General features: G+C 54.0%; 1 protein-coding gene across 1 annotated transcript in view; it reads left to right on the top strand.

Annotated features, from left to right (window-relative positions):
• The first annotated feature begins 1,391 nt into the window (after positions 1 to 1,391).
• The window catches only part of LOC119960428 (RNA-binding protein 39-like), a 95,880-nt gene continuing 79,944 nt past the window's right edge, over positions 1,392 to 17,327 (top strand). Inside the window, exon 1 of the mRNA XM_038788148.1 lies at positions 1,392 to 1,458. The gene's annotated coding sequence lies outside the window, so the exon portion shown is untranslated. The remainder of the gene's footprint in view (positions 1,459 to 17,327) is intronic.

Consider the following 17,327-nt stretch of genomic DNA (forward strand, 5'->3'; position numbering starts at 1 on the left):
TTAACGTCATGCACCCAGCTTAAGTCAGTGGCCGCTGTTCGAATCTGGGTCTATCGGGTCTGTAGAAGTAACTGCTGCTCAGTCGGGCTCGTCCGTCTGGAAGCGGGCGTTGAACTTGCTTCTGGTGGTGCTGCAGTCGGAGATGGACGCTGCCGGAGTGCCCGGTCCAAGAGATCGAACACATGGCGGACTCTCTTTATCCTTGGGGGGGGGGGTTTGCGCTCTTTTGGGCGGTCCTTAGGTTTGGACCCCATTAATTGGGCAGTTCTTGATCGCTGTGTTCGATCTGAGCCAATAACGGGCGTTTCCTAAACGGTCATTGACCCTGTTGTTGATGCTTCCCTTGTACAGAGAATTATCGCCGAAATTGTCGTCTGGGATTGTATCGGTTGCTCGAGTATCAGTCCTTTATCTTATGGAGATGGGCCAATAAAAGGCTAATTGGTTGGGGGTTTCGATGCCGTCTGGATTCTCTGCTCACAAATATACATTCAGTCTCTGTGGCTGCCTGAATCTTACATTGGCCATATTTCCCATGATGCTTTGTGACCGTCCATGTTTCTTGTTGTAAGTGGCCGTCCTACAGCACCCCGTCCAAGGAAGAGCGGAGGCAGAGAACCGCCTCGCTGGAACTCCCACCGACACCCCCCCCCCCTCCAAGCCACGAACGCTGACTGCCGTTCTGCCCGTCTGGGGCGTCGAGAGGTCCCGGCGATTTCCCTTTCTCCACCGAGGACTCCCGTCGCCCACCTGATCTCCTCCCGTCAGGTACGAGTTGTTGTTCGCTCAAACATCTATTGCTCCTGTCGAGCCCTGAAACCCCCCCCCCCCCCCTGCCGCAGACTGGCCGCCATGCCGGCTTCGCCCTCCCCTTCCCCCTCTGCGAAGGGAAGGTCAGTCAATTGACCCTTCGAAAAGGGTTGGCGTCCCTTTAAATATGCAGATGTACCGCCGCGCATGCTCCGTCGCCTGAGCGCTGCCGCCTGTGCCCCGCCCCCTTACATTGTGACGTCCACATGGGGCGGGGTCTGGCCCTGACTGACGCGCGCCCCCACCAATAGAGAGGGAGAAAGGCAGGAGGGATCGTGCGGTCCTCCAACCAATGGGGCAGCGCTGCGGGAGTGGGCGGGGCGGTTGGGCCTGGACAGGTGCGGGCGTGGGGCATGCCCATTGTGACCTCGCAAGGGGAGGGGTAAGACAGTGACTGACGCGAGCCCCCACCAATAGGGAGAGAGAACAGCCCCTGTGGTCCTCCAATCAATTGAGCGGGCGGGGAGGCACACCCATTGTGACATCACAACGGGACGGTGACTGACGCGCGCACCGACCAATAGGGAGAGAGACAACCTGGAGGACCATGCCGTCCTCCAACAATGGGAGCAAAGGGGGGGGCGGGACTAACCTGCAGCACAGGTAGTCTGTGTCCCCAGGTGACAGCTGGGGATGGCCACTGACCAGGTAGAAAGCATTTATATAAGAGGCCATAATTCAACATGCTGGTTCACCCAGGTGGGCAGAGAAGCGGCAAATGGAGTTTAACCCGGATAAGCGTGAGGCGACGCATTTCAGGAGGTGGAACAGGGCAACTAATAATCATCTTTATTATTGTCACAAGTCGGCTTACATTAACACTGCAATGAAGTCACTGTGAAAAGCCCCTAGTCCCCACACTTCGGCGCCTGTTCGGGTGCACAGGGGGAGAATTCAGGATTTCCAATTCACCCGACAAGCACGTCTTTCGGGACTTGTGGGAGGAAACCGGAGCACCCGGAGGAAACCCACGAAGACTCGGGGAGAACGTGCAGAATCCGCACAGACGGTGACCCGAGCCCGGAATCGAACCCGGCTCCCAGTGCTAACCACTGTGCTACCCAGCACCCCCATTCACATAAATTTGCCGTTCCAATTTTCCGGCCTAAATGGATAACCTCACTCGTATCCACGTTAAACTCCATCTGCCGCATTTTGGCCACTCGCCTGTTCCTCATTTCTTCATTGCCGCTTACTATCGCGCCCTATTTCAGTATCATTTGCACATTTGGCTATAGTGACTGTAGCATTCAAGGCAACCATAGTATGCCGACAGTGCAGAGGCCATTTGACCTGTCCAGTCTGACGCTGGGCTAGCATGAGTGTGACCTCCGAGTTGCTGGTAGCCTTACCGTCTCCAATGGCCACCTGGCTCTGATGCCGACATCTTTGCCCTCGGCCTTTACGCTAGAGGAACAGGACCTCACCTATCCGGGCTCCACGGCAGGCCACGTTCTCCGTTTGTTTTTTTGTTTATTGTGAGGGGGCATTGAATGCAAACGTTCGGGCGGTTATGGTTCAGTTATCCAGGACATTGGTGAGACCTTAGCTGGGGTACTGGGTAGTGTATTGCTCTTCTTATTCAAGGAAAGATGGCAACGTGTTAGAAGCCATTCAGAGGACGTTTAATGGACTAACACCAGGAATGGGCGGAGTGTCTGATGAGGAAAGGTTGGAGAGAGGTTAGTTTGCGTCATAGATTTCATAGAATTTACAGTGCAGAAGGAGGCCATTCGGCCCATCGAGTCTGCACCGGCCCTTGGAAAGAGCACCCTACCCAAGCCCATACCTCCACCCTATCCCCATAACCCAGTGACCCCACCAACACTAAGGGCAATTTGGACCCTAAGGGCAATTTAGCATGGCCAATCCACCTAACCTGCAAATCTTTGGACTGTGGGGGGAAACCGGAGCACCTGGAGGAAACTCATGCACACACACGGGGAGGACGTGCAGACTCCGCACAGACAGTGACCCAAGCTGGGATTCGAACCTGGGACCCTGGAGCTGTGAAGCATTTGTGCTAACCACTATGCTACCGTGCTGCCCGCTGGAGTTTAATGAGAGACGACTCGATGGAAACTGTTAAGATCCTGAGGGGGGTATCGAAGGGTGGATGTGGAGAGGATGTTTCCTCTTGTGGAAGAATCTAGAGCTGGGGGCGGGGGGGGGGGGGGGGGGGGGGGGGGGAGAGGGGGTCAACTTTAAAACGGAGGTGAGGAGAATGTTTATCTCTTGAGAGCGGCGAGACTTCGGAACTCTCTTCCTCGAAAGGTGGTCGAGTCTTTCTATATCTTTAATGGTTACAAATTCAGAGCGGCGGATACTCAGCGAGACCTGGGCGTCCTCGTGCATGAGTCGCTGAAAGTACGCATGCACGTACGGCAGGCAGTAAAGACAGAATGGCCTCATCCTGCTTCTGTTTTGTATGTATGGGTCTAGGTATGTTCAACACCGTAGATAGATCCTTGATGAGAAAGGAGGTAAAAGGGGGGTGTGATGTAGCCAGGAATATGAAGTCAAGGTTAAAATTAGTTCAGCAATGATTTTATTGAACGGTGGAGTTGCCTCGAGGAAGTTGTGTAGGAACGGAAGTCCATTCAGCCCATCATCCCTGCTCCGCCACTCAATACAATCATGGCTGATCGGATATTTCAATAACTTTTACCAACACTATCCCCATAGCCCTTTATCCTATTGTTCATCAGAAATCTTATCAATTTCTGCTTTGAACATTTAATTTATATCCCTCGCCACAGGTGGTGCCTGATCTGCTGAGTTTTTCTCGTACTTTATTTGAGTTGATAAATTGGGTGTAAATCCATGAATCTTTCAGGACAAAGATGCGTACCCTGCGCCACGTGGGAACTCCAGGTTGTTTCCCCCGTGCTCTGGGGAACTGGGGGCTGCAGACCGGGTGAGAAGTCCTGATTCAGTGTTTCTGAGCTGGAGGAGGTAGCCGGAGTCACTGCGGGGTGGGAAGGATACGGGGGGGGGGGGGGGGGGGGTTGAGGATTATCCCCAGTGCCCATCTCAGGAGGCAGAACAGCTCCCAAGCCACTGCCCCGCGGGGAAGGCGGGGTTGCAGGAGTAGAAGGTGGAAGAACAGGGTGGGCAGGGTATGGGGTTCTCCATGGCGTCAGGAGTGGGGGGGGGGGTGAGTTGTGACACTCTCACAGTGGTTCTCACTGCCGACAAGTGCGAATGTATGCGAGAGCACACCCCCCCCACCTCCGCACTGTTGCCGGGGGGGGGGGGGGGGGGGGGTTAGGGTTAGGTAGTGTTTTTTAAATCCTGCTCTGAAAGGCAGACGGGCTTTTTTTGGGGAGCCAGAGGTGCAATTAAGGCATCGTAAAAGTTTGGGCTGACGGAATTTATATCAAGAGGGTCCCCTGCTGAGTCAATAGTTGGAGACATTGTGTTCAGCTGAGTAAAATGATGTAGTTAACGGGAGAGGAGCCAGGGATTGAAGCAGTCAGTTCACCCCCCCCTCATCATAACCAAACTCTGCCGTAAAAATATGCGCGTCAGAGGAAGCGAGTTCCAGAGACTCACCCCACCCCCCCCCCGCGAGAAAAAAAAATCTCTCATCTCCGTTTTAAACGGGCAACGCCCCTTATTTTTAAACAGGGACCGCCCCCCCCGCCCCCCCCGAGAGAAAAAAAAATCTCTCATCTCCGTTTTAAACGGGCAACGCCCCTTATTTTTAAACAGGGACCGCCCCCCCCCCCGCCCCCCCGGTTCTACTTAGGAACCAGTAACTGCTTAATTTGAAATCTCAGGTACTTCCTAAGAGAATAAAGCAACTCGTTTCATGGTTTGAAAACCCATAGAAAAACTTTTACTGAACAAGAGTCAGCAACAGGAACAGTCAATACTATCTTATACTCTTAAGCATCCAGAATAAACACAAGGTTCACGTGAATCAACAGTCAAATTAGTCGAACACACCTCAAGCTGCACGTTAAGACGGCAGGCAGGGCTGGAGGGTTCCAACGATTTCAGCGCAACCGTAAAAATTGTTCGCCGCGTGATGTCAGGGTTTCGAGGGCCCGAGTCTCCGTTTTCTCTCAGCCGCCGCTCCTTGTTCACCCCGGGCGCCTTCCCGCTCCTTGTTTGCAAGGAAACCATCAGGCGGAAGGGACCGCTGCTCATTCCCGTCCCCCGAGGCTGCGTTCCTCTGGCTGCGCGTCAGAACTGTCCCCAGCTTCTCCCATCAGAACCCCGCTCTGCTCATGGGACGGTTCACCTCCCTTTTGAGGGTGCTGGGGGTCACTCGGAGAAACGTTTCCCTGTTCATCGAGCATGCTTTCCGCTGGATAGTTTCATAGAATTTACAGTGCAGAAGGAGGCCATTTGGTCCATCAAGTCTGCACCGGCTCCTGGAAAGAGCATCCTACCCAAGGTCCACATCCCCACCTTATCCCCATAACCCAGTAACCCCACCCAACACTAAGGGCAATTCTGGATACTAAGGGCAATTTATCATAGCCAATCCACCTAACCTGCACATCTTTGGACTGTGGGAGGAAACCGGAGCACCCGGAGGAAACCCACGCACACACGGGGAGGATGTGCAGACTCCGCACAGACAGTGACCCAAGCTGGAATTGAACCTGGGACCCTGGAGCTGTGAAGCGATTGTGCTATCCACAATGCTACCGTGCTGCCCTGTTTTGGGGATGGTTAGCTGGATTTGGTGTTGGTTAGCTGGATTTGGTGATGGTTATCTGGTTTTGGTGATGGTTACCCGGTTTTGGTGATGGTTATCCGGTTTTGCTACAACATCAGCGGATGGGGTGATCACCCGATCTTCAGGTCAACTCGACAGTTCAGCGAGTGGGGAGGGAGCTCTATTGTTTTATGGAAGTCAAACAGATTCCCGCACCTTTGTCCTTTGGGAACTTTTCAATCAGATTCATTGACGCTGCCATTCTTCTTGGGCTAGGTGTGAACTCGCTGGTGCCTCACGAGGATGGAGGCTCGATTGAACCGTTTGCCACAGGAGGAGCGAGGGAAGGGCCTCTTCCCAGTGTGGACCCGCTGGTGTCCCCAGAGGTGGGCCCGCTGAGTGAATCGCTTCCCGCACAGGGGGCACGGAAAGGGCCTCTCCCCACTGTGGACGCGCAGGTGCCTGGTGAGGTTAGACGAACGGGTAAAGGCCTTCCCGCACTCCGGGCAGGGGAACCGCCGGCCGCCAGCGGCAACCCGCCGGCGCGCCGAACGGCGGGACGTGGGCACGGACTTCCCGCCGGCCCGGACGTCCGGCGGCCTCTCTGGCGCCTGAGCGCTTTGCAACAACGCCTCCCAGTCGGCGATTTGGAAGCTCGTCACGTCGGCGTGACGCCGCCCGTGGGTGCGCAGGTGCGACTTCTGCTTAAAGCGCCTCCCGCAGAGCGAGCAGGGGAAGGGCCGCTCGCCCGTGTGGACGCGGCGGTGCCGGAGCAGGTCGGAGGCCCGGGAGAATCCCTTCGCGCAGTCGGAGCAGCGGAACGTCCGCTCGGCGACGGGGCCCCGCGGTGAGGGCGAGCTCGGGCGGCAAGGGAGTGGCCTCTCCCCCGTGTGGAGCCGCTGGTGGGTCAGCAGGTGGGATGACTGACTGAACGCCTTCCCGCACTGGGGGCAATGGAAGGGACGCTCCCCCGTGTGGACGCGGCCGTGCCGGAGCAGGCCGGACGATTCGGCGAATCTCTTCCCGCAGTGGGAGCAGGGGAAGGGCCGCTCCCCCGTGTGGACGCGGCGGTGCCGGAGCAGGCTGGACGATTCGGCGAATCTCTTCCCGCACTGGGAGCAGGGGAAGGGCCTGTCTCCGGCGCGAGCCCGCGGACGTTTCCCCGGTCTCTGGGCGCGACCCGCGGATCGGAGGGGCCTGCCGCCGGAGTGGCGCTGCTCGTGCCTGGCCAGGTGGGCCAGTTGGTTAAACCGCCTGCCGCACTGGGAGCAGCGGAACGGCCTCTCCCCCGTGTGGACGCGTTGGTGCCTCAGCAGGTCGGAGGAGCGGGCGAATCCCTGGGCACAGTCGGGGCAGCGGAACGGCCTCTCTCCGGTGTGGAGCCGGCGGTGCAGGAGCAGGTGGCACGGCTGGTTCGATCCCTTCCGGCAGGCCGAGCAGGCGAGCGGCCTCTCCCCGGTGTGGAGCCGCTGGTGCCGGAGAAGCGGGGACGATCGGGTGAAGCTCTTGCCGCAGGCGTGGCAGGTGAACGGCCTCTCCCCGGTGTGCACGCGGCGGTGTGTGTCCAGCTCCGAGGGGTAGCGGAAGGCCTTGCCGCAGTCCCCACATTTGCACGGCCTCTCGTTCTGCGCCCGTCGACAGCGGTGGCGCCCCGGCCCGGACTCTCCTTCGAACCCCTGGCTGCCGGCCGGGCACACGCGTGGGCCCTCCGCCCGATGGACGCTGCTCTGCCCTTGCATGCTGTCAATCGGGCAGGTCGGCCGGGTGGGGCCTCGTCCGGCTACCCGGCCACGGTTCCCTCGCCACCGCCAAAACGGGCTCCCCTGGGTGATGACCGAAAGGGTGACCAGGATCACTGGGCACGCCGACATCGCCTCTCACGCCTGGCCCTGCGTCAAAACCAGTTTCGCCCAAACCAGGGCCACTGCCCCTTTAAATATGCAAATCGCCCACAGTCGCTTCAAGGCCAGTCGGGGCATCGCGCATGCTCAGTCGCTTCCACAGCCGCCGGGCGTCGCGCATGCTCAGTCCGCCCCGGGCCGGCCACGTGCGCATGCTCAGACCGTCCCATCCGGCACCTCGCCTGCGCAGTTCATTCCTTTGCTGGGTGCGGATGGCCGCGTCGCCGCTCGAGGGGCCGAAGGGTCGTCAGAAAGTGTGTGCCCGGGAGGGGGGGGCGGGAAAGCCTCTGGTTTGCGGGCCCTGGTCGATCCGGATCAATGGGCAGCTGGAAATTGAAAGATTCCGAGCTGCGCCGACGAGGCGACGCCGAGGCCGAGCGGAGCACGTGATCACCGCGGGCGTGGCCGGCGCGCCGCGATTGATTGACGGGCGGCCCGACCAATGGACGCGCCGGGAGGACCGAGAGGTGGCCGGTCCTCCAACCAATCGCGGGGCGGGGCAGCCGGAGGGGGCGGGACATCGCCCGCCCATTGTGCCGTCACACAGCGGCCGCCCAATCACAAAGCGGGAAGCGGAGGATGACCGGCTCAGGTCCTCCAACCAATCGGGGGGCGCGGCAGCCGGAAGGGGCGGGTCACCGCCCGCCCATTGTGCCATCACACAGCGGCCGCCCAATCAGAAAGCGGGGAGGACCGGCCCAGTTCCTCCAACCAATTGGAGCCGGAGGGGGCGGGGCATTTGCTGCCGTCACACAGCGGTTGACCAATTACAATGCGGAAAATGGGTGGACCCGTGACGGTCCTCTAACCAATTGGAGGGTCCGGCAGCTGGAGGGGGCGGGCAGGGCTGATTGTGCCGTCACGCAGCGGCCGCCCAATCACAAATCGGGAAACGGGGAGGACCGGCCCAGGTCCTCCAACCAAACGGAGGGCGCGGCAGCCGGAGGGGCTGGGAAACGTGACGCTCGGTGGTTGGAAGGGGCGGGGCCAAGATGGCGCATGCGCGTGGGCCGGGCAGTGAAGGTGGCGCGCGCAGGCGCAGTGTCAGTCACTCGGTTCCCTGGTTGGGGGGGAGGGGAATTCCGAGCATGCGCAGAGGGAAGAAGGACCCAGGCAGAGCAAGGACATCATTGAATTGCATTTGCCTAGCGCCTGGGGTCACCATTTCCCCCCAAGGAAACGTCAGAACCGCCCCATTCTTTTTGTTTACATGCACTTTTGCTAGATCACAAATCTCTCATGTGGAACCTTAATGAAAATCTGAAAATTAGCCATAATTTACTGAGACATTGCAATATTTGTGTTTGGTACAATAAGGGTTCAAAACCTGGTTTACAGTGTGTGTGAGTGTGATGCTGCAGCCATATTTACATAGAAACGTAGATAAAAGACGCCAAGGGAGGCCATTCAGCCCTTCGAGCCTGTTCCGCCATTCATTATGACCATGGCCAATCATCAAGTTCACTACCCTGAGTCCAGAAACGGCTGTACTCTGCCCAGTAACAGGTAGCAATTAGACCCTGTCCCAGTGGGATGTTCTCAGAGACCTGGTGGTTTCAGTTTGAACCCGGACGCAGAAAGGCAAGGGCGTGTGTTTCTCCCTCTGTTTAGCAGAGGGCTAAATCGTTGGCTTTGAAAGCAGACCAAGGCAGGCCAGCAGCACGGTTCAATTCCCGTACCAGCCTCACCGAACAGGCGCCGGAATGTGCCGACTAGGGGTTTTTCACAGTAACTGCATTTGAAGCCTGCTCGTGACAATAAGCGGTTTTCATTTTTTTTTCACGCTATCTCTGTCTCTGTTTCTCTCCCTTCCTGTCTCTCTTTGTCTGCCTCTCTCTCTCTCTGTCTCTCTCTCTCTGTCGGTCTCTCTCTGTCTCTCTCTCTCTGTCTCTCTCTCTCTCTGTCTGTCTGTCTCTCTCTCTCTCTCTCTCTCTGTCTGTCTCTCTCTCTCTCTGTCTCTCTCTCTCTCTCTATCTCTGTCTCTGTTTCTCTCCCTCCCTGTCTCTCTTTGTCTGCCTCTCTCTCTCTCTCTCTGTCTCTCTCTCTGTCGGTCTCTCTCTCTCTGTCTCTCTCTCTCTCTGTCTCTCTCTCCCCCTCTCTCTCTCTCTCTTTCTCTTTCTCTCTGCCTCTCATTCTGTCTCTCTCTGTCTCTCTCTCTCTTTCTCCCTCTCTCTCTCTCTCTCCCCGTCTCTCTTCATCTCCCCGTTTCTCTCTCACTGTCTCTCCCTGTTTCTCTCTCTCTCTCTCTGTCTCTCTCTCTCTCTGTCTGTCTCTCTCTGTCTCTCTCTGCCTCTCTCCCTGTGTCTGTCTCTCTCTGTCTCTCTCTCTCTCTCTCTCTCTGTCTCTCTCTCTCTCTCTCTCTGCCTCACTCTCTCTCTCTCTCTCTCTCTCTCTCTGTCTCTCTCTCTCTCTGTCTCTCTCTCCTGTTTCTTACTCTCTGTCTCGATGATTTGGCGTTGGGGACCAAGTGCAATATGTCTAAGTTTGCAGACGACGCGAAGATGAGTCGTAAAGCAAAACATTTAGAGGGGACTGGAAGACTGCAGAGGGATTTGGATAGGTTAAGTGAATGGGCTAGGGTCTGGCAGATGGAATACAATGTTGACAAATGTGAGGTTACCATTTTGGTAGGAATAACAGCAAAAGGGATTAATATTTAAATGATAAAATATTAAAACATGCTGCTGTGCAGAGAGACTTGGGTGTGCTAGTGCATGAGTCGCAAAAAGTTGGTTTACAGGTGCAGCAGGTGATTAAGAAGGCGAATGGCATTTTGTCCTTCATTGCTGGAGGGATGGAGTTTAAGACTAGGGAGGTTATGCTGCAATTGTATAAGGTGTTAGTGAGGCCACACCTGAAGTATTGTGTTCAGTTTTGGTCTCCTTACCTGAGAAAGGACGTACTGGCGCTGGAGGGTGTGCAGAGGAGATTCACTAGGTTAATCCCAGAGTTTGAGTGAGTTGGATTACGAGGAGAGGTTGAGTAGACTGGGATTGTACTCGGAATTTAGACGGATGCGGGGGGATCTTATAGAAACATGAAATTATGAAGGGAACAGATAGGATAGACGCGGGCAGGTTGTTTCCACTGGCGGGTGAAAGCAGAACTAGAGGGCATAGCCTCAAAATAAGGGGAAGTAGATTTAGGACTGAGTTTAGGAGGAACTTCATCACCCAAAGGGTTGTGAATCTCTGGAATTCCTTGCCCAGTGAAGCAGTAGAGGCTCCTTCATTAAATGTTTTTAAGATAAAGACAGATAGTTTTTTGAAGAATAAAGGGATTAAGGGTTATGATGTTCGGGCCGGAAAGTGGAGCTGAGTCCACAAAAGAGAGAGATAGAGAGATAGAGTGTGGTAAAGAATAGTTCCAGGGATGAGGGCCTCAAGTCTCTCAGGGCAGTGTTCTTCAAACTTTTTTTCCGGGGTCCTATTTTTACCAACCGGCCAACCTTTCGCGACCCACGCCGGCCGACCTTCGCGACCCACGCCGGCCGAGCTTCGCGACCCACCCCGGTCGACGTTCGCGACCCACGCCGGCCGACCTTCGCGACCCACGCCGGCCAAAACTTCGCGACCCACCATTCTCTCTTACCTTGTTTGCTGCTGACAAAAATGGACGAAATGGTTTTGGGTCCCTTTGGCCCTCGTACACGCTCCTCCAATGAAAAATGAAATGAAAATGAAAATGGCTTATTGTCACAGAGTAGGCATCAATGAAGTTACGATGGCGCCTGTCCGGGGAGGCTGGTACGGGGATCGAACCGTGTTGCTGGCCTGCTGGGTCTGCTTTAAAAGCCAGTGATTTAGCGCAGTGAGCTAAACCAATGGAACCTGTTGGATGAAGGTGCTACCCACTGTGCCGCCCCGCACTTGGTTTCCCTTGAGTCTTTGTTTCCAGTATCCTGCTCCTCGTCAACCTAGGTGGATTGGCCATGATGAATTGCCCTTAGTGACCAAAAAAAGGTTGGTGGGGTTATTGGGTTACGGGGATAGGGTGGAAGTGAGGGCTTAAGTGGGTTGGTGCAGACTCAATGGGCCGAATGGCCTCCTTCTGCACTGTATGTTCTATGTTTGAGATTGTACTGCAGCTTCATTCAGGCCTCAGAGCTTACAGTGTTTCTGGAGGGAGACAGAGAGAGAGAGACAGAGAGAGGGAGAGAAAGACACAGAGAGGGAGAGACAGAGAGAGAGAGAGAGAAGGACAGAGAGAGAGACAGAGAGAGAGAGAGAGAGAGAGAACAGAGAGAGAGAGAGACAGAGATAGAGAGAGAGGAGAGATACAGAGAGAGAGAGATATATATAGAGAGAGACAGAGATGAGAGAGGGACAGAGAGAGAGACAGGCAGAGAGAGACAGAATGAGAGAGAGAGACAGAGAGAGAGGGACAGAAAAGAGAGAGAGACAGAATGAGACAGAGAGAGAGACAGAGAGAGAGGGAGAGAAAGACAGAGAGAGAGACAGACAGACATAGAGAGAGAGAGAGAAAGGAGGGATACAGAGAGAGAGATATATATAGAGAGAGACAGAATGAGAGAGGGACAGAGAGACAGAGAGAGACAGAGAGAGAGAGAGAATGAGAGAGAGTGAGAGAGAGGGACATAGAGAGAGACAGAGAGAGACAGACAGAGAGAGAGAGAGACAGAGAGAGAGAGAGAGAGAGACGGAGAGACAGACAGAGTGATAGAGAGAGACAGAGAGAGAGGGAGAAAGAGAGAGAGAGAGACAGAGAGAGACAGAATGACAGACAGAGAGAGAAGAGAGAGGGACAGAGAGGGAGAGAGACAGAAAGAGAGAGACAGAATGAGAGACAGAGAGAGAGAGTGAAAAACACGCCCTTGTCTTTCTGCGTCGGGGTTCAAACTGAAACCACCAGATCTCTGAGAACCATCCCACTGGGACAGGGTCTAACTGCTCCCTGTTACTGGGCAGAGTACAGCCTTCCAGTGGGGTCGAGAAACATCGCCGGAGATCCTGTGGAAACATACGAGGCCCTGAGTGAACTTGACAGGGTGGATGTATCACTCTCCCTGATCAATAAGCCGCTCGTCCTGCCATCTTTCCTGACTGACCTGCCCCGGACACTTTGGGGGAGATTCTCTGGTGGTGTTGTGCCCGCCATGCGTCCCACTATATTGGGGAAATATCGGGACAGTCACTAAACAGGGCTCACACCAGACGTTGGACGGTGCGCGAAGCTCGCAGCCTGTGGTGGTTGACGGACTCGCCGAGTGTGAACCAGATTAACATCTTTCAGAACAGCATTACAATATGCAGGGTCAGTTTAAAGTTGAGGCCTTTAGTCTCCCGGTTTTATTAACCCACCCCCACCCCATCATCACAGCGTGAGGCCAGTGGTTATCCTGGTCTCCTAGCTCCCGAGACCGCCTCTGAAAGCTCGCAGGACCTTGCATACCATTGGCTGGTTGGTGACGTCACAGTGTCCGAAATCGCCGTGGCCGCAAATAATCGGGGCAACCCGGGCCCGGTTCTCCGAGCCCGGATGGGCCGAGCGGCCACGGCAGAGTGCCGCCGGCGCCGTTCACCCCTGTTCGCTGCCGGCGGGAACTCTGCGGGACGGTTCGGGGGCGGGGGAAAGCGATCCTTCACCGGGGCGGGGCCTCCGATGGGGTCTGGCCCGCAATCGGGGTCCAGCGATCGGCAGGCCGGCCTCTCTCCCCTCCCCCCCCAAGGGCCTACTTTCTTGCGCGGTCAACCCCTGAACACCGACGCCATGTTGAGTCGGGCGCCGGCGCGCTGAAGAAGTCCCCCCGCGCATGCGCAGATCGGCACGGCCCAACTGCGCATGCGCAGGTTGGCACGGCGCCCATTTGGGGGGCCAGAATGGGTCGTCCCCGTGCCTGTATCCCGTCGCCGTGAAACGCAATGGCCTTCGTGACGCGCAAACACTTGGGCTCCATTTTGGAGAATCGCCCTCTTTGTGGCTGCAAAAAAAGTGCAACTAAGGTGTCGTAAAAGTGAGATCATCCTTCATTCTAACCATCCATCTGTTTCTGGAACCCTGCAATGACCGCTGGGGATTTCCCAGAGAGAAGATAATTTGAGACATTGGCACAAAATCTCCGGTGGTTGCGATTCAACTTTCCCACCGGCAACGCAGCGGGGAATCCTATTGATAACCGGCGGGAAGAAGACATCCTGCTGCCAGCGAATGGCGTGCGGCTGAGAAACGCGCTGCTCTAAACACCCCTTGTGTTTAGATTTAGGTAAGCAGGCCATGAGATCTGCATGGGATAAAGATGATATAATTAATGGGAGGAGCCAAGTCTGCCTGTAGTTTTGCGTTAATCGGCTCGGAGTTTTTATGTTGAGCAGCCGTTCTCGCCAAATGCTGCCAGACAAAGCCAGAAATATCTCCAGGCTGTTCCTGAAAGAGTCCCTCCCACTTCCCCCAAATATTATTTCCCAGAAATCTCAAAAAAGTACAGAGCAAGTAACCCTGCGTTTGCTAACTTTATTTCGAAGTGGCTTTTGACCTGTGATGGAATTTGCTTAATTGGGGATAAAGAAGGGATAAGTTAGTAGTAAAATTTATTTTATGAATTGTTTAACCGTTAATTGTAAAGTTATTTTCTGTGATGTTAATGTATTTGACCCTGTGTTAAAATAAAGTTTTTTTTCATATGAAGGATTCCTATTGGTCACTCCCTCAGCTTCACAAATTAAAAAAATATATTTTTTGAGTTCTTGTCTGGACCTGGATCTTCGCACAGAGTTACCGACACCTTCCCTCTCTCCGGCATTTGTCTGAGATTAACCAGTCTGTTCGTAACCTCGATGTCACATCCACCCCACCCCTCGAGACGAGCCTCCCACCTTATCTTCCAATACCCGCCTGTTTCCACCCCCAAAACATCAACCCATCTCAACTGATCGGCTGCCGAATCCCTCGCCCAGACTCGACAATTCGAAAGGCACTCCTATCTGCACTCCAACGTTCTACGCTCCATAGACACCAACTCAGTCAAATCTCTGCTGACCTCGCCTCCTATCCCCGCCCCATGTCCAAACTCGCGAAGGGACCATAAGACATAGGAGCAGAATTAGGCCACTCGGCCCATCGAGCCTGCTCCGCCATTCAATCATGGCTGATATTTTTCACACCCCCCATTCTCCTGCCTTCTCCCCTGATTAATCAAGAACCTATCCATCTCTGTCTTAAAGACACTCAGTGATTTGGCCTCCACAGCCTTCTGCGGCAAAGAGTTCCACAGATTCACCCACCCTCTGGCTGAAGAAAGTCCCTCCTCATCTCTGTTTTAAAGGATCGTCCCTTCAGTCTGGGATGGTGAATCCTCTGCTTCTAGTTTTTCCTACAAGTGGAAACATCCTCTCCACGTCCACTCTATCCAGGCCTCGCAATATCCTGTAAGTTTTAATAAGATCCCCCCCTCATCCTTCTAAACTCCAACGAGTACAGAGCTAGAGTCCTCAACTGTTCCTCATACGACAAGCTCTTCATTCCAGGGATCGTTCTTGTGTACCTCCCTCTGGACCCTCTCCAAGGCCCCAGCACGTCCTTCCTTAGATACGGGGCCAAAAACTGCTCACAATACTCCAAATGGGGTCTGACCAGAGCCTTATACAGCCTCAGAAGTACATCCCTGCTCTTGTATTCTAGCCCTCTCGACATGAATGCTAACATTACATTTGCCTTCCTAACTGCCGACTGAACCTGCACGTTAACCTTAACCCACCCCCTGACCTGCTGAACTGCACCGGCACACAGTCTGGCAATGCCTCATCTCTTCTGTCCAGCGATGTTCTTTGAGAATCAGAGAACTTGTGACCCTGCTGTAAAGAATAGATCTGACCCCTGCCAGAACTAAGCAGAAATTCTGGATTTGTTTCTTCAGGCGCTGCGTCAGCTCATCTTATAATCAAACCCTTCCAAATTTCACAGGGACCCCTCCCCTTAATCCAAAGAAAACTGCATTAGCCAAAGCTTTGTACGCTGCCTTAATTACACCCCTGACTCACAATCATTGAATCTGTAAAAACATGACTGAATCACACTCCCACAGCCCAAAGATGTGCAGGGTAGGTGGACTGGCCCCGCTAATTTGCCCCTTAATTAGGAAAAAAAATAATTTGGGAGTTTGCATTTCGAAAAAAAAACATGACCACAGCAGTCAAACACACACCACCCCAGGGTTTTAACCCTTACTACACCAAATACCTAGAATGCAATATATCTGGAATTATTACAGGTTCGATTCTGGCCTCGGGTCACTGTCTGTGTGGGGTTTTCACTTTCTCCCCGCGTCTGCGTGGGTTTCCTCCGGGTGCTCTGGTTTCCTCCCACAGCCCAAAGATGTCTGGCAGATGGAATACAATGTTGACAAATGTGAGGTTATCCATTTTTGTAGCAATAACAGCAAACAGGATTATTATTTAAACAATCAAATATTAAAGCATGGTGCTGTGCAGAGAGACCTGGGTGTGCTAGTGCATGCGTCACAGAAGGTTGGTTTACAGGTGCAGCAGGTGATTAAGAAGGCAAATGGAATTTTGTCCTTCATTGCTAGAGGGATGGAGTTTAAGACTAGGGAGATTATGCTTGCAACTTGTATAAGGTGTTAGTGAGGCCACACCTGGAGTATTGTGTTCAGCTTTGGTCTCCTTACCTGAGAAAGGACGTACTGGCGCTGGAGGGTGTGCAGAGGAGATTCACTAGGTTAATCCCAGAGCTGAAGGGGTTGGATTACGAGGAGAGGTTGAGTAGACTGGGACTGTACTCGTTGGAATTTAGAAGGATGAAGGGGAATCTTATAGAAACATATAAAATTATGAAGGGAATAGATAGGATAGATGCGGGCAGGTTGTTTCCACTGGCGGGTGAAAGCAGAACTAGGGGGCATAGCCTCAAAATAAGGGGAAGTAGATTTAGGACTGAGTTTAGGAGGAACTTCTTCACCCAAAGGGTTGTGAATCTATGCAATTCCTTGCCCAGTGAAGCAGTAGAGGCTCCTTCATTAAATGTTTTCAAGATAAAGACAGATAGTTTTTTGAAGAATAAAGGGATTAAGGGTTATGGTGTTCGGGCCGGAAAGTGGAGCTGAGTCCACAAAAGATCAGCCATGATCTCATTGAATGGCGGAGCAGGCTCGAGGGGCCAGATGGCCTACTCCTGCTCCTAGTTCTTATGTTCTTATGCGCAGATGGATTGGCCGTGTTCAGTTCCCTTTAGTGTTCAAATGTGTGCAGGTGAGGTGGTCAATCAATTCAAAAGGTTATGGAGATTGGGCGGGAGAGTGGACTGAGGTAGGCTGCTCTTTCGCAGGATCGATGCAGGCTGGATGGGCCGAATGGACTCCGTCTGGGATTCTATGATTCTAAGACCCACCCTTGTTTCCCTGTCAACACACTGCACACTTCACTAACTCCTGCTGTGCAGTCTTTCTCAATTAGTACGTTCGCAGACGATACACAAATTGGGGGAGTTGCGGATGGTGACGAGGATTGTCATAGGAAACAGCAGGATGTCCAACAAACTGGTTGGAGTCTTGGGCAGAGAGACGGCAGATGTAGTTTAATCTGGACAAGTGTGTGAGGTAACACACTTTGGAAGGACCAATGCATGGAGGATTGACAAAATACATGGTCGAACTCTGGCGAGCATTGACAGACAGAGAGATCTGGGCGTGCATGCACACCAATCACTGAAAGGGGCAACACAGGTGGAGAAGGTAGTCAAGAAGGCAGACGGCATGCTTGCCTTCATTGGCCGGGGCATTGAGTATAAGAATTGGCAAGTCATGTTGCAGCTGTATAGAACCTTAGTTAGGCCACACTTGGAGTAGTGTTCAATTCTGGTCGCCACACTACCAGAAGGATGTGGAGGCTTTAGAGAGGGTGCAGAAGAGATTTACCAAGGTGTTGCCTGGTATGGAGGGCATTAGCTATGAGGAGCGGTTGAATAAACTC

This window comes from Scyliorhinus canicula, unplaced genomic scaffold (assembly GCF_902713615.1).
Source record: "Scyliorhinus canicula unplaced genomic scaffold, sScyCan1.1, whole genome shotgun sequence".
Taxonomy (NCBI): Eukaryota; Metazoa; Chordata; class Chondrichthyes; order Carcharhiniformes; family Scyliorhinidae; genus Scyliorhinus; species Scyliorhinus canicula.